The sequence below is a fragment of the Petaurus breviceps genome, unplaced genomic scaffold (assembly GCF_028583685.1).
Source record: "Petaurus breviceps papuanus isolate PSGF00001 unplaced genomic scaffold, PetGlider_PUasm1.0 90903, whole genome shotgun sequence".
NCBI lineage: Eukaryota > Metazoa > Chordata > Mammalia > Diprotodontia > Petauridae > Petaurus > Petaurus breviceps.
Window position 1 is genome coordinate 17,594,922 of NW_027187376.1, and position 24,817 is coordinate 17,619,738.

Here is a 24,817-nt window from a genome sequence, read left to right on the forward strand (position 1 = left end):
TCCTGGCATGTCCACTCTTCATGACCCCATGAACCACAGCAAGTCAATGTTTGTTCTTGGGGTTTTCTTGGCAAAGATACTTGAATGGTTTACCATTTTCTTCTTCAGTAGTAATATTGCTACTAAGCATCAAAACCTAAGATTCAAACACTCTCCTGTTTGGAAGTCTGGAACCCTTTCTGCTATACTAGTTAGTAAAGTAGTATTTAAGGCAGTCTTCCTGATTCAAAGCCTAGCCCCGAATCCTTTCTACCACCTAGCTGCGTGTGTGACTTTGGACAAGTCTCTTTCAGCCTCAGTTTTCTTTTCTTTAATATTAATGCCAGCTAGGATTTCTACATGGCTTTGAGGTTCTCACAGCATTTGGGAAAGAGAAGCTATTCTTATCCCATTTTACAAAGAGGTTGAACTAAGTGTCTGAGGCTAGATTTGAACTCTGGTATATCTTGACTCCAGGTCCTGTGCTCTATCTGCTGAGCTATCCAGCTGCTAATAAGGAGCAATCACCTCACAGGGTTATTATGAGGATCTAATGACATAGGATTTTTTTTTTAAGCAATCGGGGTTAAGTAACTTGCTCAAGGTTACACGGCCAGTTATTTCTGGGTGTGGTGCTGAGTATCTGAGCCCAGATTTGATCCAGTGCTCTTACTCACTGAGCCACCTGGCCGCCCCTAAGCAATTGGGGTTAAGTAACTTGCTCAAGGTTACATGGCCAGGTGTTTCTGGGTGGGTGCTAAGTGTCTGAGCCCGGGATTCGATCTCCAGGTCTTCTCAACACTGGAGCCGGTGCTCTTACTCACTGTGCTACCTGGCCGCCCCGACATAGGATTTTTAAAGCACTATATAAATGTTCTTATTATATCACTGCTGCCTAATAATTTTAGGCTGAAACTGGTCAATTCATCTAATGCAGTGAAAAAGATTAGTAAAAAGGAGTTTGGGGAAGAAAAAAAGGGTGATTTAACAGAGGCAGCTATAGCAAAGTAGCATTGGGCATGAGCCAAATGTGCTGGAGAAACATTCCCATTAGTCTAAAAACAAAGAAAAGAACCAATGGGAATATTCTCCTGAGGTATACAGTACTGGTAGAAAGAATACCGGGCTTATAGTTAGATTTCCTGGGTTTGTGTCCTGGCATTTACTAGCTAAGTGACTTTGGGAAAGTCATTGCCCTGCTCTGAATGGGTATGTATGACATGCTTTGTACCTGCTTATATAACTGCAGAGCCATAATTAGGACAGGGTAACTGGGGCTTTGTACAGAAGGCCAGATTCAGAAGGTATTGATATAACTTCAGCAGCATAGAAACAACAGGGAAAAAGAATGATATAATGGAAAGAAGGCTAGGTTTGGAGGCAAAGGATTCAGGTCTGCCACTTATTCACTGTGTGACCCTGGGGGTATGGCCTCTCTAGGTCTCAGCTTACTCATCTGTAAAATGAGAGAGGTGAGCTAGATAACCTCTGACACCCCTTCCAGCTCTAAAATCTATGATCTGTCATCTATGAGCTCAAACAACTGGTTAGTAGTAAAATTTAGGTAAAAGAAGAAGCTATCTGATGGTGGAATGATTGAGTCCTTCCACCACCCTGCCAAGTACCTTTCACCCCTCCTCTCACATGTTAGACTCCTAAACAATGCCTTCCTGTGATTGTCAAGTAACAGTCTCCTATGGTAGAAGTTGAATTTGGGAGTTTTATGGCATTTTCCCACTGCTGTCACATCTTCTTTCACTTAGATTGCATCCAGATATTATAAACAACTGATCTTCCAGATGATATGAACAGCTGGACAAATCACTTAACCTCTCTCAATGTCCCAGGCAATTCTCTAAGACTGTAAGTTGCAGAAGACGTCAGTGCACTCCATTTGGCTTTTAAAGTCCTTCCTACATTTCCAGGACTTTTATAATTTACTCCTCTCCATATGCCCTATCATCTAGTGACACTAGTCTCCTTACTGTTCCTCTCCCAAGATACTCTATCTCCTTACTCTGTAAATTTTCACTGGCTGTCCCCATGTGTACAATGCTCTTCCTTCTTGCTACTTACTGGGTCCCTGACTTCTTCAAGTCTCAGCTAAAATCCCACCTTTTGCAAGATGTCTTTCACAGTACCTCTTAAAGCCAATGACAGTTCTGAGAATACCTCTGTATATAGTTGTTTGCATGTTCTGTCACCCATTATAATACTGTGTTTCCCCGATAATAAGACCTATCCTGAAAATAAGCCCTCCCCTTACTGTGTAAGATTCCTCTAAAATAAGCCCTCCCCCGAAAATAAGCCCTATTGAGATTGCTACTGTAGTGAAGGTGATCCCCTGTGCTACACGCTACATTACGGTACCCTCTGTATGCACCGCCCCCCCACCCCCCGGGTGAAACGCACGCCGTGCTCTGAGCTGCATCCAATCAGAGCTGCAGCAGTGAGCGAGTCATCCTGTTCTTTATTGAATTCATTATTGAATAAAGGTACATTTTTTTGTTCACATTTACCTGTTTATTAAAATTGCTGTCAATGTTCATTAAAATAAGCCCTCCCCTGAAAATAAGCCCTCTGGTGTTTTTCTGTCCAAAAAAATTAATAAGACAGTGTCTTATTATCGGGGAAACACGGGTATGAGCTCCTTGAGGTAAGGGCTGTATTTGCCTTTCTTTGTTATCTTCAGTAGCTTAGCACAGGCCTTGATGCATAATAAGTACTTAATAAATTATTGCTGATTGACTGATTATGCAATGGTGGAGATAGTTTCCTTAGTTTCCCAGTGAGGAACCTGGGAGCTTCCTATATCAATAAAATCAGAGGTTCAATTCAAATGCTCTGTAGTGGAGAGAGAAAAAAATATCTCTAACACATCTAACACATAAAAACTTGACATCGAAAATACATATATGGACCTTTTTAAGGTGGTAATTTTCATTGATAAGGGATATGTATTCATTCAACTAGGTTTTTTAGGACCTACTATGTGCCAGGAGACAACATAGAAACAATTATGTATTAGTCCAGATGTGAGGTGATGAGAGTCTGAACCAGGACAATAGTAATATTAGAGGAGGAATATTAAAGATCTTAGGAAGGAAGAAACAAGATCTGACCACTGATTGGATTGCAGGGGTAGGAGGTAAGAGGAGACAGTGAGGAGTTGAGGATGACAACTAGGTTGTAAATCTAAGAGATAAGAGAAGGTGATATCCTCAACAATAATAGAGAAGTTAGGAAGTTAGGAAGAAAAAAGACTTTGGAGGAGGGGGAGGAAAGATAATTAATTCTATTTTGGACATGCTGATATTAATATGTCTACAGGACATCCGCTCTGAGATGTTGAAAAGACAGCTGGAGTTTCAAGACTGGAGGTCAAGCAAGAGGTTAGGGCTGGACAAGTAAATCTGAGAATCCACATAGGATTACTAACTGAAACCATGGCATATGAACAATTCTCTAAATAGAATATACAAATTGAAAAAAAAATCAACCTATCCAAGAAGTACACATTCAAAAAAAGCTTTGAGATACCACCTCACATTAAATCAAATGGAGGAAAAAATTGAAAACGATGAAACAATGCTGGTGAGGTTGTGAAGAAACAGGCACATTGATCTCATGTTGGTGTAACTGCAAAGTTGTAGAATCTTTTTAAAGAGTGACATAAAAAAATACACAGTAAAATTTCCAAAAATTATCCTGCCTTTTGATCAATCATTGAATTTGGGGGAATATAAACTGAAAGTGGAAGGAAATTCATTGTTGGGATAGCTTCATCATCCTGAAACACCCTATCTGCCTTGGTACTCTACCTCATGACCACCTTCTGTTCCTCTGATTTGAGGCTAGAGCCATGAACTCCAAATTCTCCATTTAGGGAAAGAGCTCAGCTCCCTCATTTCAGGAGACGTTCTGACATCTTCTCATCTCTCACCTGGCTATACTAATTCTGGGATCTTCTCTAACTTTTCCACTATGTTCTTGAGTACAGTGCCTTCCCTCCTACCATTTTCAGCTTCCTTTTGTGAATTGTCTCATCTCACTAAATTGTAAGGTCCTTGACGGCAAGGACTGTTTTTCTTTGTATTCCCAGCACTTGGCTCAGTACCTGGAATGTTGTTGGCACATTTTTGTTATTGTTGATTTGTTTACAATGTGTCCAACTCTTCATAACCCCATTTAGGGTTTTCTTGGCAAAGATATTGGGGTGGTTTGCCATTTCTTTCTCCAGTTCATTTTATAGGTGAGGTAACTGAGGCAAACAGGGTTAAGTGATTTGCCTGAAGTCACACAGCTTCTAAGTGTCTGAGGTTTGAACTCAGGAAGATGGGTCTTCCTGACTCCAGACTTGGCACTCTAACTGCTATGTCACCTAGTTAGCCCTAAGCACACCATAGGTGCTTAGTAAGTATTTATTGAGGGGAGGCAGCTAGGTGGTGCAGTGAGTAGAGCACTGGCCCTGGGTTCAAATCCAGCCTCAGACACTTAATACTTACTAGCCGTGTGACCTTGGGCAAGTCACTTAACCCCAATTGCCCTGCCTTCCCCTCTCCAGAAAGAAAAACAAAGTATTTATTGACTGATTTACTGACTAAAAACAAATAAGATATCTATCCAAATATTTCCATAGTAGCATTGTCTATAATTTTTTAAATTCAAATAAATTAAATATTCGCCAATAGGAGAATTGTTTTTAAACCATAGCATTGCATGCAATGTAATGTATTATTATAATGCAATTGAGACTACCAAGTATGAGACACACACAGACACACACACATACACACACACACAATTCTGGAAGGACCTTCATGAATAATTCTAATTTTTAAAAAAGAGCAAGAAGAATAAAGTGCATACTATGAGCACAGAAAAAAAGAGAAAGAGAATGAATAGACATACAAATAACCTTCATGAGGACTTATGGGGAATGACTAAAAATTGTTATGCATTGAGAATAATTAAATGTAAATAGCCACTAAACAAATTTAGTTGCATGTATCTATGCTCAGTATTGTCTTTAATAACACATTTTAAAAGCAAAAATAATATGTACTAATATGCTTCAATCATATAATGACATCTGTTTTATATGTATATGTTTTGTAATGTACCATTAAAAAATAAGGTTGGGGTGGCTAGGTGGTGCAGTGAATAGAGCACCAGCCCTGGAGTCAGGAGCACCTGAGTTCAAATTTGACCTCAGACACTTTACACTTACTAGCATGTGACTTTGGGCAAGTCACTTAACCCCAATTGCCCTATCCTCCCCCCTCCACAAAGCAAAAAAAAAAAATTTTTAATAGGGTTGAAATAAACACACACACACACACACACATATACTGGGTCACCATAAACAAGATGGTGGCAGCTAAGCCAGGTCATTCAGGTATCCAAGCTAAATATCCCACTAATAAGATTTCCTGACAGAAAAGTCAACTCCAAACCCCACAATCTTGACAATTATTAATACTTCTGTAAGGGTGGAGTTGATTCAATCAAAAAATATTTGTACCTAGTCAAGGCACCAGAGCCAAACAGGGTGGCCCCACCCCATTTCACTCTCCTGAAATGTCCCAGCATTCTTCAGGAGGTAAAAGATGAATCATAGTCCTCCAGACAACTGTTGCAATAGTAAAAACATTACTTAACAAATACAGGAGGAAACTTACGTCTCCACAAAAGATTGAACTTATTTAATGTGGCAGTTCATGATAATTACCCACCAGCCTATTCTTTATCTGTCAGACAAAGGACAGTCTTTACAATACAAGCCTTCAAAAATGATAAATGTATATTAAAAATGTCAAAAATTTAGGTGGACATTTGTATCTATGTTTCTAAGTCAACATCTCTCTATAAGTTATTAACTAAGTGTTGCATCATTAATGCTTCTTAAAAATGTGTCGTTTTTTTGTGATTTAAATAACTTAAGCAATTTACTTAGAGTTTTCAGATATCTCCAATTTCTAACTGTTAAAAAAAACATGTTTGATTTCCAGTAACCTATCAGACTTCCTTAAGATTCTCATTTTTTTTTTCATTTGGATTTAGTAATGGAAAATTCTGATCAGGTAGAACCAATTTAAGGTGATTTAGGAGGGGTGGTACCAAAGCTTTTTGAGATTAGGAGAAAATCAGTGATATCCTTTTCTGAGGAATAAATTCAAATTCCCATAGATCAGATCACTATGTTTCTAAGAATGGGACAATAGCTGCAAAAAAAAAATGATTTTATTACAATTATTCACTTTTGTTAAGGGAAGTTCACATCAGAGAACATAAAATGGCAAGTAATAAAAAGCAAATAAGATTAAATGCTTAACTAAAACTGTGTATGCCTTAAGAGAGAAAAAATGTCTTGCTCTTTGTGTTTATATTATATTTTGATCATATGTTATCTTGTGAGAACAAATATTATTAAATATTTTTTTATTTTCTCACTTGTCTTTGTCACATATTGGTTAGTGCTTTAAAGCCAAGGGGATCAAACCTGAGACAAGCACATTTTGGGAAATATTTAATAAAATAAATAAAAATATAATGGAGCATAGAGAATGTTGATATGTGGTTTTCCAAATCAACCAGTAGGGATCTTTAGGTCTGGTTTATTGGTCCCATTTTTTTTTTAGTTTGAAGCCATTGTCTTAAAGCATTGACATGGCATTTATATTTCAATTCATAATTGGCCATGAGGTTTTTTTTTTTGCTAATTTCCATATGTAGCTAGAAATAGGTATACTAGCTATATATGTATATATAAAGCATATTTGTATTTATATACATGTATACAAGCCTACATAAACATACATATATGTGTAGGAGGTGTTTATATGCATGTGTATGTGTTTGTTACCTATGTAGGAAATGTACATCCATGTGGTTTAAATGTGTCTAGATGTGCACAAATAGCTGTCTCTAGTCTCTATCCACTCTTCTCTAAGGAACACTTTTATTCCTATAAGGAAGAGAAGCAGGAAATTGGCTCCAGAATGAATAAATTCTCCCACTAGCCGTGAAAGACCTCAGTTCAATCAAGAGAGTCCCACATCTCACCCCAAGGGGAAATTTCCTAAGTCTCTAGTGTAGTTTTCTAGAGATAGGATTATGATCAAAATGCAGGCTCTTTCATATACCAGCTTCTTCTGAGAGTCTTTTCTCCTTTAAAGGACCTCTCCTTGAAGAGAAAATGGAACCCTATGTCTTCTCTCTGAAAGCTGGAAGAAAGAAAATTGAAATCTCTCTCAAGCTCTGATTACTTCTTCATACAGGTGCAGAGGATTGAGTAATCAATCTCCACCAATGGGGAAATTCTCATATAAATGGGCTTTGAGACCCTGGTTACATACGATACGACATAACATAACATGACATGATATGACATGACATGATACACAATATTCATATGTGCATATATAAATGTATAGCTGTATAGACAAATTGTTTTAATGTTTATAATATACTTTACATATGATATCTCATTTGACCCTCACAATGACCTGTGCAATAGATGCTTTATTATTATCCCTAATTTGCAGATAAGGAAACTGAGAGTGAGAGAAGTTAAGTGATTTGCCTAGAGCAAACACAGCTAAGTAAGGGCCTGAGGCAGGATTCAAGCCTTGGTCATCCAGCACTCTATCCACTGTTAAATCTAGCTGACTCAGGGAAAATTAAGACAAATATCTCGGCCCATAAAACTAAATAAGTTCCATTCCAATATTCCATCTTGAAGAAGAAAAAAGAAAAGAAAAGGGATTGGAGTCATTTTTCTACAGCAATGGCAAATTTGCACTGATAGAATTTACACTCTCTCACTGAATCTCCTTCGTGACCAATGGCATGTGTTTACAGGATGAATATATAAAAAGAGAAGAGGCCATGTCTGTACAATGCCAAAACATGTGGTTGAATTGCAAAGTGGTTGAACTTTCTAGACTGGTCAGTTGTTTACAAAGTCTGGATACTACCTTATTGCAAAAAAAAATATGTGGTAAGAATGGAAAAATGCCATAGACCTCTAAATTCAACTTCCACCTTAAAAGGTAACATTATCTAATGATCTTAACAGGTCTGTTTAATAGCTTTCTTATCCAAATCCAAAATATGCAAATATACAATTGACATTTCACATAATTTTTTATTTTTGTTATAAATGTATAATTGTCAAAAAATCAAATATGTTATAAAACAAACAACCAAAAAATGTACAAACTCTTACATGATATGGGGTGGTTAGGTGATGCAGTGAATAGAGCACCAGCCCTGGATTCAGGAGGACCTGAGTTCAAATCCAGCCTCAGACACTTAACACTTACTAGCCATGTGACCTTGGGCAAGTCACTTAACCCCAATTGCCAAGCCTTCCCCCCTCCAAAAAGCAAAAAAAAAAAATCTTACATGATATTCTCCTTGATATCTAACATGGTATATTCCAGCTTGAACTAAAAAGCAACGAAGAAGTAAAATTAAATATATTTTTAAAAGAGCTCTTATTCTGTTTCCCCTTCCAAATTTCTCTAAAAGTTCCTTCCTTCCTTCCTTCCTCCTTCCATCCTTCCTTCCTCCTTTCTTCCTTCCCTCCTTCCTTCTCTCTATGTATATATGTATACACACACATATATGTGTGTGTGTATATTCCTTCCCTACCTTCCTCTTTCCTTCCCTCCTTCTTTCCTTCCTTCCTGCTTTCCCTCTTTACTTTACTCCTTCCTTTCCTCCTTCCTTCCTTCCTGTCTCAGAAGTTCCATACAATGAGGGAATCACCAACTCTCCCCCCCCCAACTAAGAAAAAGGAGGGAGAGAAGGAAGAAATGTACACATGCATGAATGTATGTATACATTTATGTGTGTATGTATGAACACATATACATACATGTATACATGTATACTTTCTTTTTACAGAAAGATCTTTTTTTACCTTTCACGGTGTTTTTGGACAAAGTCCTATCAGTGGAATATCTTGGGTGATCTACTATAATTTGCTTATGTTTATACATTACTTTACAAAATGTTTTCTTCCCAAGACTCTTGTGAGACAGGCAGAATCATTATTATTTATTCCCATTTTAGAAATGAGGAAACTGAGCCTCAGGTAGTTAAGTTGCCCATCCAATGCTACACAGTTTGTTTTAGAACCACGTCTTCTGACTTTCAGTCTAGAGCTCCTTACAATAAGCCAAACCAACTCTCATCAGGTTTATTGTGCAAGTTTGTTACATCAAAATGTGAATCTTCAGTAAGGAAGCACAGACTCTGAACTGCTAGTAACATTTTATCCTCCTGAATATTTTTTAAGCAGGCTCTTAGAAAGCCATGTTAACTTTTCAACATTCTGTACGATGGTATTCTCACAGTTTTCCTAGGAATTCCAAAATATTTCCTAGGAATCAAAATATATTATACTATTTCTTTTTTTAAATGGATACTATACTATAATATTTGAAGAGTGTTAAATACAATCCTGGCACATCATTGGTTGGTAAATGCTTATTCCATTCTCTTCCCATTTCTTCTCCTTCCATTAGTTTTCAAGTCAGATGGTTTAAAGATGGAAAGCTCATTGAATATGTGGAAATATGGAATACTCCCTGGTACACGAAGGTTCTTTTGTTCCTCACAGATCCATCTGAGCATTTAGTGGTGGCAGGCAAGGCATTTCTTTTCTCTATAACTCAGTTTCATCATCTGTAAAATAATAACAATACTTAAACTACCTACCCTTTAGGTCTGTCACATGAATCAAATTCATTATTATGTGTAAAATGATGTACTAAACTGTAATTATTACTATCAATTAATCAACAAGCTTTTATTAAATGTCTACTATATGCCAAGCATTATGCTAGGTGCTGAGGTGCTATTTCCTCTTGTCAGGAATAAAGACGTCTGTAAGGGCATGTTCCTCTTTCAACCTCCCTTGCGATAAAAAATTGAAGTCAAATGTCTTGCTTAAGTGTAGTATTTTGCTTGACTCAGTGCCTAAAAGTGTATCTTTTTTACGATCTTCTTGGATGAGTTCTATTTCACTTTATGTCTGAATGACTTCTTGAATGTGGCAAACTGAGAGGCCTCAGTCTTAAATGAAGGATTCCATGGCTATTTAAGAAATAACTATGGGCCAGGCACAGTTCTCAAATGGCCACCTCTATCAAGGACAATGACAACTGCAGTGGGAGATCCGTGCTGATTGTGTTGTGTCTGAGTGGATCGTTGAAAAGCTGTTGTAGAATTGTTCCAGTTCCATTCATTGAATGTATCCCCTTTTGAGGCAGAATCTTTTTTGTTTCGTTTTGTTTTGATTAGTCATATCTGACTCTTCATGATCCTATTTGGGGTTTCCTTGGCAAAAATATTAGAGTGGATTGCCATTTCCTTCTCCAGGTCATTTTACAGATGAGAAAACTGAGGCCAACATGGTTAAGTGACTTGTTCAGGGTCACACAGCCAGTTAGTGTCTGAGGTCGAATTTGAACTCTGGTCTTCCTGACCCCAGACTCGATGGTCTAGCCACTGTGCCACCTAGCTGTCCTAGGCTGCAACAGAGGATCCCAAAGTTGAGATTAGTCCTTCCCCTAGGTATCTTAACTCCCTTCACAGGCTATCAGTTTCTGAAACATCAGACCATCTTTATAGACAAGCTGAGAAATAATTGTAGTTGCCTTGTACCCTGCAATTGAGGATAAATTGGTGGTAACTGAACAGCCTAAACACCATGAGATAGTTAGCAATGGGCCCTGCAGGTGGAGACAATGAACCTAAAGTCAGCCTTTACCTATAATAACACAGAGGCAGTGAATTCCTTGGTTAACAGCTCCTTATGCCTAGTAGTTAGAACAATCACAATAGCGATACATTTATAGAGTGCTTTAAGGTGTACAGAGTTCTTTCCTCCCTGTAAAGACTTGTCAAGTAGGAAGTACAAATATATTTTTCCTCATTTTACAGGTGAGAAAATTGAGGCTCAGGGAATTTAAGTTATTTGTTCATAGTCACGGAGCTAATGTGGAGCAATGATAATTATGATATGATCATGAAAAGAGAACTGTCCTCAGAATCAGGAAGACCTGAGTTCAAATCCTGCTTCCAATGTATATAGACTATTGGATGCTAGGCAAGTCATTGGATATCTCAGTGCTAATGAGTCTAGACAACTCTAAGACTGTAAGTTGCAGAGAAGATGCCAACCTGCATTAACACAGAAAATTTCCTCACCTGGGAGGTCCTTGAAACAATGAAGGCAACGATGAACCATCACAGGCAATGATGTCCTAGAGCTGCTTCATCAATTTTTGGATATGGGACAGTTTAAGATGTTTGTCCTTCTTTCTCAGAGAGGACTGATGACATCAGAAAAGTGATTTCTTGACTTGTAAATTAATTAGGTTTAAATGAGGCATAGCTGTGTTGTCATCAGCCTTACTCTCTCTTTCAGCATCATTGAAGTCCAGTGATAAGACATAGGTCAAGACAATGGCCCAGCATCTAGTTTAAGATACACAATAGGCAATTGGAGATAAAAGTCTGGAAGTCAGGAGAAAGGTTAGGGCTGGATAGATAAATCTAAGAATCAGTTGCATAGAGATGAAAATTGAATTCATAGAAGCTGATGAGATCACCAACCAAAGTGGTGAAGAGGGGGAAAGAGAAAAGGACCCAAGACATATCTTTGGAGGACACTCATAGTTAGCAGACTGGACCTGGAGGAAGTTATAGCAAAGGATACTGAGAAAAAAAGATCAGAAAGGTAGGAAGAGAACCAGAAAAGAGTGGTGTCCCAAAAACCTAGAGAGGAGAGCATCAAGGAGAAGAGAGTGATTGACAATCTCAAAGTATACAGAAAACTCAAGAGAAATGAGTATTGAAAAAAGACTGCTGGATTTGGCAATTAAGAGATCCTTGCTAGTCTTGGAAACAGCAATTTCAGCTGAATGATAAGATCTGAAGTCAGAGTAAAGAAAGTTGAAAAAATGAGAGAAAGGAAGTGGAGATGCCAGTTGTCAATGGCCTTCTCCATGAATTTAGTCACAAAAAAGGAGAGCTATAAGTCAAAAGCTAATGTGGATGGAAAGGTCAAGTGAGGTTTTTTTTGTTGTTGTTGTTTTGGTTTTTTTGATGATGGGAGAGACATGTGTGCTTATAGGCAGTAGAGACATAACCAGTAGATAGGGAAAGATTGACAATAAGTGAGAGAGTTGGATGATAGAGGAGCAAAATGTGTGAGAAGATGCAATGGAATGGGGTCACTTCTAATGTAGAGGAGTTTGCCTTGTCAAGAAGGGCCACTCTTTCATGTGAGACAAGGGTGAAGATGGTAGCAGAAGGCACCACATAAGGCAACCAGCCAGGAAATAGAAATAACAGGCATTCTTTTCTTCCATAAAATCCAGTAATATTTTTCCCTCAACCTTTCTCCATTGATAGGACTTTCAATGGATTAATTTTTAAATGGCTGAGATGGAGCATACCCTTTAAAATGCCTTATTGATTGTATTTTCTCTTCACTGTCATTTCTGTAATCCTTCCAATTCCCTTATAATCCATCCCTCCTTTTAGCAATGACACACAATTAAGAAAAAACTCCCAATGCAATGACAGCATCTGATAACCTATATTATAGTAGACAGATAATGAAGTTTTTCACCATACAAAATACAGCACCCAAAGTAATCAGATGCTTCAGCTGACAGTTGTACTTAAGAAAAGCAAGAATACTGTCTAGGCAGAGGTGAACAATGACCTTGACTCTGTAGTTTAACATTTATTCTCATTCAAATTCATTTGCATACTGTAAGAGAGAATGGGGAAACATCTAACCCAGAGTGAGACAATTATCAACAGAGAACTGAGATTTCTAACCAGATATAAGGAATTAAAAAGAAAATATGATTTTACCCTTGTAGCACTGACTTTAGTCAGTTGAGTTGCTCTGATGAAGAGTTATCAGTCTTCCTTTATTAGGGAAATGTTTTAGCCACTAAACCCTAACAGACTGGAGCAGAGCTGGCTAGCAGATGGTCCTGAAAAAATAAAATCCAAAACAGGTAACAGGAAGCAACACTCATCTGGTAACAAGGACTATATACCCAGAGGCTGTAGTGACCAGCAGCCACAATACTCACAGAGCAGTGCCCTGGGCATTATGAGGCCAGCAGGGACGGGAAGTGTCCCTTCCTTTATGTTCATATGCCCAGGAGAGAAAATGTTTAGTGAAAGCAGCTCAATGATATCTCAGAAAATATAGGACCAGAGGCCCTTACAGCCATGACTCTGGTCATATATGATCCTGTGTGTATGTTCCTCATGCGTGATACCTATGTATGTTCACTCTTCCTGTCTATAGTATGTATGTATTTATGTATTTATGGGAGAGTATGTCCCAGCTGCTACACAATATTCTGCCCTAATAAAGGAGACAGCTAGGGGGCACAGGGGGTAGAGTGCTGGTTCTGGAATCAGAAAGGCCTGAGTTCAAATTTGACCTTATTAGCTGTGTGACACCAGGGAAGTCACATAACCTCTTTTTGCCTCCGTTTTCTCAACTTTAAAATGGGGGTAATAATAGCATCTACTTCCCTGAGTTGTAGTGAGAATCAGATGAGATAATATTTGTAAAGCATTTAGGATAGTGGCTAGCACCTGATGCTTAGTAAATGCTTATTTCATCCTTTCCTTCCCTAATCATTCCCCAACTTCTTTGCTATAAGGAGGGAGATATGTTTCATTATCTGTTCTCTGGGGAACATCATTGGTTTTTCCATTATTTGGAATGTGGCTTCCTTTTAGTGATATTTCCATTTCTAATGTCTAATGTTGGAATACATTTTGCATGGTTCGTGGGTCTTTGATGAGTCCCTCCTTGGACTCGAATTTACCTATTGGCAGATTTCTGCCAATAGTATTTTTGTCATTGGCAGATTGTCATCTGTCAACAGGTCTTAACAAGCAAGTGTTGGCAGGTAAGCATGTTGCATATTGTTGGGAAGTCCAGTATGCATCAACAGGAATATGTGCATGTAATGACTTGTTTATAACATGATACTCTATGGTTACATGATGCAATATTACATCATCAAAATTTTAGTGCAGGAAAAAACCCACAAATATACAATAAATTATCAAACTTAAGATGCATCTTTTAAAAAAAAGATTTTAAATGATGCAAACTTCAAAAAACAATTAAAAGGTTAAAGAAAGTAGATGTGGGCAGGGGCATTGGGTTATTTTTTTTTTTAAGGGGGCAGTAGGCCAAACAAGTTTGGGAATCTCTGTTTTATTGTTATAAAATTGATGGGACTTCTGGCAGACACTTGCCTGAGTCTCAGACAAAGCTCATACCTTCAGGCCATATGGCTAGGGCATCATCACCTCTTGATAGCAGCATCAAAATGGTTGGCTTTAGGGCTCATTTTGGGTGGTTTTTTTTTGGGGGGGCAGCAAATCCAATTCAATCCACCAAACATTTTAAAGTACCTAGTAGGTACAAAGTGCTATAAATGAAGAGACGGGGTGGCTAGGTGGCAAAGTGAATAGAGCAATGGCCCTGGAGTCAGGAGGACATGAGTTCAAATCCAGCCTCAGACCCGAACACTTAATAGCCATGTGACCTTGGGCAAGTCACTTAACCCCAACTGCCCTGCCTTCCCTCCTCCAAAAAGGAAAAAAAACCACAAATGCAGAGACAATGAAAAACAATTCCTACCCTTAAGAATTTAACATTTTACTAGTGGTATATATATATATATAAACAGAGGAATGTGAGCATAAAATTAGGGGAATCATGAAAAGCTGCCCATAAAAAATAGTTCATGAATTGAACATGAAAGAAATGGGGAGGAGGGGAAGGGAAGAAAAGGTTGAAAAAAAGAAATTTACATAATAATGTTATTATGTACTTAAAAGGAATAGCAAGTATACATAATAGATTTGCATTTTCTTGTAAATCATCTTTTTTATTATACTACGTTATGAAAATGCTTATTTTATTCCATAAATTAAGAATAAAATAAATAAATGTTGGGGGAAAAGATATGGTCTTGGAAATTCTGTAAATGTAAAGCCAAATGTATTTTTAGAATTAAAAAAAAACAGAGGTGAGGGGACATCTCATTCCAGGTAAAAGAGACAGCTAGTTCTAAGGCGGGAAATGGAATGTAGGGAACAGCAGGAAGGTCAGTTTGTCTAAAGCATATTGTTCATGAAGGGGGAAAATGTAAAATAAGCCAGGAAAGTAGATTGGAACCAGATTATGAAGAATATATCTCTTTTAAAAACTGAATTGGAAATTCAAAACAGAATTCAAAATTCCAAACAAAAAATTCAGTTTCAATTTCAAAATTTAAACTATGAAGTAACCAGGGAAGATATAATACAAATACAAAACAAAAAAAAAAGCATTTTAAATACAACCAACTGAACAATTGTATAGGGTCTGACATAAGGTAATATTAAGAGGGTGAATGAATGAATAAATGAGAGAGCCAGAGACAAAGAGAGAAATACCACAGCTACAACCCAAGTGGCCAGTACCTAGGACCATAGGATCATGGAATTAGGGACGGGAGAGATTGTTTTAAATTATTCCTGTATATATCCTTTGTACATAGTTGTTTCTTTGTAATCTCCCCTTTAGACTGTGAGGTCCTTGAGAACAGGGACAGTGCCTGGCCCGTAGGTACTTGATAAATGCTTCTTGACTGACTAACTGATAAAGATCACCCAGTCAGGGGCGGCTAGGTGGCACAGTGAGTAAAGCGCCTGCCTGGAGTCAAGAGGACCTGAGTTCAGTTCCAGCCTCACCCCTACAAAAAAAACTAGCCGTGTAACCTTGGGCAAGTTACTTAACCCCAATTGCCCTCCAAAAAAAAAGCCAAAAAAAAAAAAAAGATCATCCAGTCAAACATGGTAGCAGTTTAATAGAGGCTTGCTGTAATTGAACACATCTCAGTACAGTGGAAAACGTACTAGATTTGGAGACAGAGTATCCAAGTTCCCAACCCAGCTCTGCTACTTATTGCCTGTGTGACCTTGGGCAAGTCACATCATCCTTTTAGGCTTCCATTTTCTTATTTGTTAAATGAGAGAATTGTACTAGATGACCTCTTAAGCCCTTGCCAGCTCTAAACCAGCCAACCCCCTAATGTAACAGGTTAGGTTAGGAATCTGAGACCCAAATACAGCAAATAAACACAGATTTGTTGTTTCTATTTGCATCTCCAGAGCCTAGCACAGTACCTGGGGGAAATAACCCCCTCTTGCCATATAATATAGAAGATTTCAGTCAACTTTTGTATGAGCAGTGTACCTTAAACTCCATCAAGTGCACTCCTTTATTTCACAAATGAGGAAATTGAAATTAAGAGAGGTAACTTGCCCAAAGACAGAGAAAATAAGTGAGAGGAAACTCAAAGGCAGGCTCTGTAACTCCACATCCAGTGTTTTTATCAATATGCCAGGTCTCCTCACTCCCAATCTGGTAAACTTTCTACTATGTCACATTGTCAGCAAACACCAGAAAGAAAACAGAAAAATGCAATCAATTATCTGAGTATTTCAAAACATCTAGATGTTTGTCAAAACAGGGACAAGGACTTAGTCTTGTTTGTTCTGCCTGCTGATAAGGGAGGGTATAAGAATGAGAAAGAGAAAAGAGAGACTTCTTTATGATCCATATTGACTGGGCACTGGGATTCTTCGTTGATTTACTTTAGACAAAAAGAAAAAAAAGCTTATTATAAACAACAAACAAGAGAGACTTATAAACCTGGAATTTGGGAAGTTGTCTGGCATACTTAGGAGCTTCATGTGGAAATGGTTTCAGACAGAGTCAGGAATTTGTTTAGACGTGATAGTCTCCATGGGACTCTAAGCATCGTAATTGCTTTTCTTCGGGAGGGGTTCTTTGCACGAAGAGATTCCTTGCATGTTAATTCAATCTTTGTGGTTCTAGTTAGTAACGCTATTGAGATTTTTGCTAATACTATAGGGATGTGCCTATAGTGGCTGGGCTTTATTGCAACGCTTAGGCTTGTTGTGTGCAGGATATGCTCTTGACTTGAGGCCAGTTCACAGGGTGTGGGTTTGAGAGGATGCCGAGCAGCTGCCTTCCCTTTGCCTGGTTTTGTTTTTCCCCTGTGGCAGCTTTAAATAATGAAAAATTGGGTTTCTCTCCAATATATGCTAAATCAACTATCCATAAGAGAAATCTACATTAGTCTATCCAGGATTAAGTTTTACACTAAAAGAGTTCAAGGAAAAAGAAGTCCCTTTTCTTGGATGCAAATTGAGTGCTCTATGGATATTACGTGGGTGTCCACACACACAAACACACTACCCAGAACCTTTAATTCTCAGTAATGGCATTGCTAAGTGGATTTTTTTTTTCAAATGAGAGCTTTCAAGAAGCCTTTGATTGAACCCTTGACGATGATCTCTTAGGAATGCCACCACATCTTACAAATTCTAGTGCCAGAGTTTTGTACATGGTCCAATTAGTGAGTGCAGAGATATCCTTTAAGAAAAACCCTACTTATTTTAATTACAGTGCTTTCTGCATCTTCTCTTCTCTTTCATTATATTGTACAGTTAGAAATAAGAGCAAAATGGACTAAGTTTAAGTAAATCATGGTGAAAGTGAAGCTGCTATGGCCATGGATTCTATATGTTGATCAAATAAAATAATGTCTTCCATTAGAAAAAAAAGAGAGGATAGAAATTTTTGACTCATCTTATCTTCTAGAAAAGTCTTCAGGCTTCCCTTCTGGGAATTAACTCCTTTAAGCCTTCATTAGTGCAGACAGCAGCCACCACAGAGAAAGTGGCTTAATAGACTTGGATTGAGCCAGCAGGGGAGCTGAGCTCCCCTCACTCCACCCCACCCCAAACAGTGCTTGTCATGACCTATATCTGCTTGACTCAAGGACACAAGCTGAGCAGCATGAATGAGAATTCAGAAGCTGTTTTCCATAGGTTATTGAAGGTCAATGCCCAAGAATTAGAGCTGAAGGGAGGGGAGGGAGAGAGGATAGGGCAGGCTCATCACAGATTAATCATAGAACCTTGAAAGGGAACAGGACCTAAGATGAGGAAAGGGAGACTCCAGAGAGGACAAGTTACTTGACTAAGATCAATGACAGATTCAGGACTAGAATTCATACTTCTGGTTTAGCCTGATCCAAAGTTCTTTCTATTGCAGAATATTGCTTCTTCATCTATTCCTGCTTTGTATGGTATGACCATATGGTATGTCTATTTACATCATGACCTGTTTCACCTGTAGGAAATCTGTCTTTGGCAAACTCTGTAGCATACATTTGGATGCAGAGGATGCTATTTTTTGGGCCCTTCTGGCTCAGGGTGAATGTAAATCATAACTGTTTCTCTTTGGACCAGCAGCCCTAAGAGTCTTCTCCTCTCACTTTGATTTTTTTAAATTAAAAGGCCCATCCCTTGACTGATTTCTTTAAAAAGCCTATTCACTGAATGAGCATCACTTCACTCAAAGTGAGAACTTGAAAAGACGTTAGCCTAAAAGGGCCAGGGTCTCCCATTGCATCCTGGACCATCTCTAGTCATCCTGTTGAACATCTGGCCACTGGATCCAGATGGCTCTGGAGGAGAAAGTGAGACTAGTGACCTTGCACAGCCCTCCCTCACTCAAATCAAAGTCAACTTCGAGGCATGTCATCATCTCACTGATGTCATGGTCTTCTTCAAGAACGAAGGGCAAATATAAGCATGGCCAAGGAGGAACCAAGCAATGCAATAAGCAGTGTTCAAAGTTTATCTTTCACAAATTCTTATAGCCTAACTCTCCCTCTATTCTACCCCCAGGCCTTCAGTGCTCTCACACTACTGTCGGGTTGCTAAAATCCTCCAAACTCACTGTCCCTCTAGGCTTGGCCTTTCCCAAATTGCTACCTTCTCCAAAAGAGGCAAGCCTTCTCCTATTGCTTGTCTCCTTGTTGTTATTGTTGGTCCTTCTTTCTTGAAGAGGACCATGACCTGAGGGAGGGGATGTCACGAGATGCAAGTGAATTGGATTTAAGAGAGGGAGGGCTGTGCAAAGTCACCAGCCTCACTTCCTCCTCTGGAGCCATCTGGGTCCAGTGGCCAGATATACATCAGGATGACTGGAAATTGTCCTGGAAGATCTTGACCTTTTTAAGCCAAGGTCTTTAACAGATCTCACTTTGATTGTGGCAGCACCTTAGAGTTTCCCAAAAAGAAGCTTGTAAACAATCATTGCCTTAGCAATGTGTATGGGTGTTCAAGGCGGACTTGCACCTCTGGTGTGAGAGCTTGCTGAGGCCTTTTCAGGGCTGCTCATCCGCCTTTGGGGGCCACCTGGCACTCAACTCTAACCTGTGGCTTCAAGAAGATGTAACATGCAAAAATTAAAAAAAATTTAAAAGATGTAACATGTGCAGTGGCCATATCCCGATAAAACAATTTTGTTAGATGGGCTAAACCAGGTTGAACATAACCAACAGACCTCAAACCCATCGGTGAGTTGAGGAGAGGTCTACCCCAAGCATGGGAAGACTTCCTCCAGTAAAATGGGTAGATGAGAACAATTTGTTCCGACAGCCATAAAGGCAGCTCAAGCATGTGCAGGGTCAGATATGAAAGACATTAGGGTCATCTAAGTCATACTGGGCCATCACCAGTCATCCTGACTTTTGTCCTGCCACTGGATTTTAATAACACAGAAAGAGAGAATGAGACTGATGACTTTGTGTAATTCTGCCTCCCTTAAATCCAATTCACCTGAGTCAAGACATCACCCTGTGATATCATTGTTCCTCTTTGAAAATGGATGAACAACAACCAGCTTCAAAATCACCTCTGCCTGCTCTACCTAACTAACCTAATCAAAACTCTCATTCTGAACATTGTCTCTTATAATGGAGTAATTTTATTTTAGGGTGTGAATAAATGATGGGATTGACCCTCTCTGGAGTCTTTGTCTTATAAAAGATGGACTAAATAACTCAAATGAATCTCTAAAAAGTTCATTAATTTCTTCCACTCCCAGAAGTAAATTGTAAGAAAGGTTTTTACTAACTTTGAAAAAAGCAAAACAAGTCCATTACAATGTTTTGTGTTTAAATATCCCTTCCTCACGAAGAGAAATGATATAATCTTGGTCATTGTCTCTCAGTCCTCTCAGTCTTCCCTAGACAAGGAAGCACCTTATGGCAGATAAAGAACCAAAATTGGAGTCAAGGAACCAGGTGTGTGTTCAGTCTTGGATACCTTGGACGCTTACCATCTCTGTGACCCCAAGCAAGTCACTTAAAACCCTCTGTGTCTCAATTTCCCTTTCTTAATAAAGGGGTAGGATTCAATGACCTGAGTTTCCTTCCAGTTCTAAATGTGTGGTCCTATGCTCTCGGCACATGGTGTTTTTCCAATGTTTCCTTCTGGCTAACTCAGGGTTGGACTGTAATTCTGTTACATGTTACCAAAACGCATAATTAAGTTTTCACTTAGCCCATTTGGGACCTTGGTACAATCTAAGTGGCACTGCTTTCTTATGTAAGGTATGAAAATAGTCAATCCCCAAGGCATGAATTTGCTCTCCCATGTTTTTCACAACTCTATGAGTCACATCTCAAGTTCCTGGGCCGAGCCCAACTTCCCCATCCCTCCTAGCTTTCTCTTCTCTCTTAAAATGTATGTGTAATACTTATAACTCCTTCCAAACACGCAGGGGCTGAGCAGGTAACTTCGTATACTAACTGAGAGGGGTTGGGTTCTTAAATATCACCTACATGATTTGCCACAGCTCCCAGATCAAGATTCCCACTCCACCCCCACCAGGCACTGATCTCTCATGCTTTTCACTCTCTTTACTTATGTAAAGTGGCATAAGTAACTGATTCTTCTACAAATGATTACCTTTTGAAAGGTCTTTCCTGGAACCAGAAAACTGCTGTGTGTGTGTGTGTGTGTGTGTGTGTGTGTGTGTGTGTGTGTGTGTGTGAAATCTGAATGTGAAAACAACTGTGATATTCTGTAACTTTTTTATTTTAGTACTCATGAGAGATATTTTCCCCATTGTTCTATCAGGTCCTAAAAGAGAAAAGCAGAAAATAAAATTCATGTAATATTCTTTTCCTTTTCCTTTTGTTATTGTGGCTTGACTCATTTCTGGGTTATGATTTTCTACTTCTGACAACCTGGTCCCTTGGGCAAAATTGGCACCCATAGGAGAAGAGAGAAGTGGCAGTCCTGAAGGGAAAAAGTACATAATAAACACATTCCTTTCCACTTCTGGGCAGTTCAAAGGATCCTAAGATTATAGCTTTAGGGCCAGACCTTGGAAGATAACTCCAACTCCTTTATTTTACAGATGGTAAAACTGAGTCATAAAATGGTTAAGTGACTTGCCCAACCTACAGCTAGTAAAGATTTGAGGGAGGATTTAAACCCAAATCTTTCTAACTCATACAGCAATACCTTATCTACTGTCTCCCATGTATGTTGGGCATACATGGAAGACATTTCAAATTAATTCTGGGGAATGTTGATCTAGGTAAAAGCTCTGTGGTGAAAAGGAAATTCACAGCATTGTTCCAGCCCCAGATTTGAAATTGTGGAGTCCCTACCCCCAAATTTCCCTACTTATCTCAACCCGTCTGGTACTGTCTTTATTTCTCATTTGGGATTTATTGTACAATAACTTGCAACACTATTAGTTGTCTTTTTGTGTGTTTATGATTTATTTATCCAACTAGACTCCATAAGGGATAGGGACCATGTCTTACTACATGCATTAATGGCCCTTTACGCCATGTCCTGAGTCAATAGCTGACATTCAATGGAATAATGATAGAGAGATAATACCCTAGAGGTGGAAGAAACCATTAGAGGTCATCTAGCTAAGTATCATATGATTGATTAGTTAATGTGTCCCTTCTCATAGTCTCATGAGAACGCTAAAGCCACGATAAATCAAGCCTAAGTTCTAGGATTTCAATGGCAAAGTACAAGCAAATCTTCTACCCAAAGAAACCACAGATGACCTAAACATATAGGTCAGGTGTGTTTGTGTAACAGTTCATTAGATCATAGAATTTGGCACTGAAAAGGACCTTGGACATCACCTAGTCCAATCTGTTTATTTAGCAAATGAGAAAACAGAGTTCTAAAAAAAGATAAATGACTTCCTTCAGATTATGTAAAAAACAAGGAACAGCACCTTCTTTAGGGTTCATTGGTACAAAAAAGTTTATACACACACAAAAAACTTAATGTGCAAATCATTGTTAGAATATATAGATATATCATATCTGCATATATAATTTTATCTGCATAAAGAATTATTTTTTTAACAAATTACTCAATATTTTTATTCAAGGTTTTGATCTCCAAATTCTGACCTTCCCTCCCTCCTTCCCTTCTCCCCTCCCTGAGATGGTAAGCAATCAGATATAGGTTAGATATGTGCAATTATATAAAATATTTCCATATTAGTCATTTTGTATAGGAAGACTCAAATAAAAGAAAAAGAATGAAAGAGGGAGTGAAAAATAGCATGCTTCAGTCTGTATTCAAACAATACCAGTTAGTTTTCTGGAGGCGGATAGTATGCTTCATCATTAGTCCTTTGGGATTGTCTTGGATCATTATATTGCTGAAAATAGCTGAGTCATTCACAGTTCTTCATCAAACAACATTGCTGTTAGTGAGTACAAAGTTCTCCTGATTTTGTCCACTTCGCTGGGCATCAGGTCATGTAAGTCTTCCCAGGTTTTTCTGAAATCATCTTGCTTGTCATTTCTTATGGCACAATAGTATTCCGTTACAATCATACACCACAGCTTGTTTAGCCATTGCCCAACTGATGGACATCCCTTTGGTTTCTAATTGCTACCCACCACAAAAAGAGCTGCTATAAATATTTTTTTATAAAAATAGGTCCATAAAGAATTCTTAATATGAAAACTCCCTTCACTAATGTAGATTAGCTATTCCTGAATAATTTATAGTTTTAGAGAGTTGCCAGATAAACAGAAGGGTTAAAGCCCATAGTCACACCACAAGTATGTGTCCACGGTGGGCCTTGAAGCTGGATGTTCCTGACACCTTGACAACATATTACTACAGTCAATCAGAAAAATGGAATATTGGGACAATTCCTGAATACTGCTTTTTCAGGAATGGAATTCATTTTAAGTCCTTGACAAAATGAAAATAGCTTCAAAGCTAACAATCACCATCTATATGTAATAGAAAGTGGATGCCCAGATATTTGAAGAGTCCAAGTCATTAGCAAAGTCAGGATTTGAACCCATGTTCTCTGGATTCAGATCCAGTGGATTTTCCATGGCACTAATAAGTCTCCTATTGAGTAATGCTATCAGTCTCTTCAGAATGCTTCAGTTCCTTTTGAGTCTTTTAGTTCGACCAGCTCCTCAAAGGTCTGCAAAATGCTGCTGGCAGACTATCAGATGAATAGCAAAGTGTTCCTTCAGGAGTTAAACCAAAGTCCAGTCTACTCCCAGCCATAAGGATAAGATTCCTCTCCATCTGAGTCAGAAACCACAAAGGGTCTTACTCCTTAGTTATTCCCAAGAGGATAAAACTATTCTTGCACATTCATATAGACCAAGGAGCAAACCAACCAAACCAGTTGGGCATGAGGTGGGGCGGTGAGGGGGCGGGTTGTTAAGGAGGAAGAGAGAAGAGATCACATCTGTATCCAGCAAGGCTTGTAGAAGGGACCCCTGACAGCAGTTTCCATTTTACTGAGCACCATGAGTGTTTCTCATTAAGTTTAACTGCTGTTTATCTTGGCAATTATATATTCAGAGGGGAAAAGAGCTAGATTTTAAGAGAAATCTCACAGGAAAGAAAAACATGAAAGCAGGTACCTAGAGGTGAAAACTCTTTATATTTTCCTGAAAGTATTTAGCCCAACTTGAACCCTGAATATTTTGCATGTCTCCATGACCAGAGCAGGAAGAAAGCCACAAGATCAAAGAGTTTTCCATTAATGTCATACCAGGATGTAGGCAGTACCAATGTAATCAGCTGCTTGACCTTTGTGAAGAGATTTCCTGGGCATGGGTTGACCACCAGGCCAAACATTGCATCTGGACCTGTTATTAAATGGACCAGATGGCATGAGTGGGTGTGTGGATCAGGGTGCGTGCCCCCTCCCCCTTTCATTCTGGGCTGCTTCCAGAGAGCTGTCCACGCGTCCAAGCTCTTAGATGTAGGAGAAGATGGTTACCCCTATGTGATTCGAGTATATCCCATTTCATCAATGACCTCTGACAATATCAAGCTCCAGGATCTAAGCATGGAGGTCACTTCCAGAAACGTCAAACAGATCCAATGCTTATCATAAGTGTAGAGTGGACAGGATAGTGGGAGTCAGATTCAGCTGGCAGCTGTTTAGCATCCCTACTCCACCCACCCCAAGCCATCCACTTCCAGTCATTCCTTGGGGATTTTGCTCAGGATAATAAGCCATAGCAAGTGGTCTGTCTTTCTGCTACTATTCTGTGTTCCTTCCCCTCACAACAGTGCCTTAACCATGGATAAGTCTCCTGGACATTACAAATAGAGATGACCTTGGAAAACAGAAAGGTTAAAAAGAGTTTAAGAGAATAGTGGGGGCGACCAGAAAGTTGAGTTTTCTAGATGGTTCATTGTTGTTGTCAATGAGACTCAATCAGTCTGGTGTTATACCTTTTCCTCACTCATGATTTTCTTATCCCCATGTCTGTAACTTGGCTAGAGCCACACGTTCCAAATTAAAATGCCCTCCTTGCAATTAGAATGTCTTCCTCTCCATTAATTCTTATTCTTCCTCTCT